The sequence below is a fragment of the Lupinus angustifolius genome, chromosome LG15 (genome assembly GCF_001865875.1).
Source record: "Lupinus angustifolius cultivar Tanjil chromosome LG15, LupAngTanjil_v1.0, whole genome shotgun sequence".
Lineage (NCBI taxonomy): Eukaryota > Viridiplantae > Streptophyta > Magnoliopsida > Fabales > Fabaceae > Lupinus > Lupinus angustifolius.
The window spans coordinates 8,993,585-8,995,765 of record NC_032023.1 but is presented as its reverse complement, the minus strand read 5'-3'; positions in this window follow the sequence as shown (position 1 = coordinate 8,995,765).

The following is a 2,181-nucleotide window of genomic DNA, read 5'->3' as shown; positions in this document are numbered from 1 at the left end:
TTGGTGAAAGCCTTATTCACAATATGAGTATCTACAAGTATGGAAGTACTTGGCAATACTAGGAAGATTTCACTACCGTGGATTTGGAGGTATCTGATGATGAGGATTAGGCTGATACAGATCAGCATAATGCAAAAACTCAGGGGGAACCATCTGGAACTGCGCCGCAGGAATCATCCTTTGGATTAGCTCAGTTGGATGCCATGGAGCAAAGGCTGAACAACATGATGGACTTACACTTTTAGTCTTTGAAGGACTCCTACCACACTGATTTGGAACAATTTGAGGAGCGTTAGGTTGCTTACATCGACAACCACTATCAGGCTATGAGGAGCTTTGTCCAAAACACTATTGAGGCACAGAATGAGAGGTTTTGTGCAGAATTTGAGAAGCTGAGATTCCTCATCCGGGGTGATAGTAGTCTGACCGTACTTGATGATAGAGATCCTCCTCCGCATCCATAGATTAGAAGTCCTAAGACCTTAGATTACCTTAGGTTTAGTCCTTCAATATGGCTAATTTTTAGGATTTTATGATGCTTTGTAATTTCGAGACATATTTTCTCTATACTTTTGGGTTGTAACTCTAACTCTCTACTTTTGCTGCACTATTATGACTTGATATGCATGCCATTTGAACTTAAATCATTTCTATTGTGATTTTAATTTGCTTACATAACACTTCTATCTATGTCAAATATAGTATGATTGCATGTTTAATGGTTCTTGATCATGTTTGGTTATAGGTATCTCTTATGTTTGATTGAGCATGTTGTTTGAAAACTATAAAGTAAATGCTTGATCATTCCATACTTGATTAGTTCATGTATAACCCTTCATGCCATTAAATCTGTCATATTGTTGTATTTTGTGGTGTTAATCGATAAATGTGTGCACTTGTTCAATTTTTTCATCAATTGGTTAATTAATTACATTCCCAACATTAATTGATTAATTACAGTTTGAGTTCACTTCATATCTCTTCTTACTTCTGACCAAAATTTCATTTAGTTTATCTTTTTCATAATGTCAAAAGGAGGAGAAATGTTGTTTTGTTGTTTAATGTGTGCAGGTTGTAAAATAAAATTCAGCTTCCGTTGTCTAGTTATGCGCTTTAACTTTGACATCAACAATCATGCATTCTGTGACCATCTTCAAGCTATGCATCAAAACAAAATTTGGTGTTGAGTTTGTCATCATCAAAAAGGGGGAGACTGAAAGTGCAATGTGTCAACAAAGCACTTAGCTTGCCTATGTTTGATGAAGATAAAGGAATTAGTGAAAGCTTAAAGATAACTCAACAAATCAACATGCTCAAGATTTAAGAGCTTCATGCCTAGACTAAAGTCTTAGATGTGTGTCTTACTTATTGAGTCTAGGTTAGGTAAACCTAGATGCAAATCTCACAAAGTCTAAAAACTATCATATCATTTACATGAGACATGCCATCTAGCTTATTATATGTTCATGCATTAATCATACATGTTATTTGTGCACATTAGGCATAACATAAAGGTAAAACATGTATAGTTGATAAGCATCACATATAGTTAGTTTACCAATTAACATCATAACTGAAAATATGTCAGTTAATCGATTAAGTGAAGTTTTAATTGATTAACGCGAAAACATTTTTTAAACAGTTTCAACAGCGTGAAAATAGTTTTAACAGTTTCAACAGATAACTGAAAATCAGAATTCAGTTACTCTCAAACAGCCCGTTAATCGATTAACATGCAACATAATCAATTAACTAGGTGCAAAACAACTTTTCTATATAAACTGTGTTTTTACACCATGCTACATACATTCATTCATTTTTAGAATTGCTAAGTTGCATATTTTCATATTCTTTGTATGTCATATAGGCAGAGAGTGATATAGTATCATGCTTAGGGACTAACATGTCATCCATTGCATGTGATTAAATTGTTCATCATTCTGTCTTGTTCTTGCATGATTCTTTTATTACTGTTTAGAGATTTATTAAGGGTAGAAATTACATATTCTTCATGATTTTGATCTTATACATATTCTTGGTAATTGTGAGATTTGTATAGGGTTTATAGCTTGTTCTTAGTTGTAATATTTGAGCTATTTTACTGCTTCACATTACTCTGTTTTTTAGTGTTGTTTTTGTAACAAGGAAAGTCGTCTCTTGGTGTCATACCACCAACGAGAT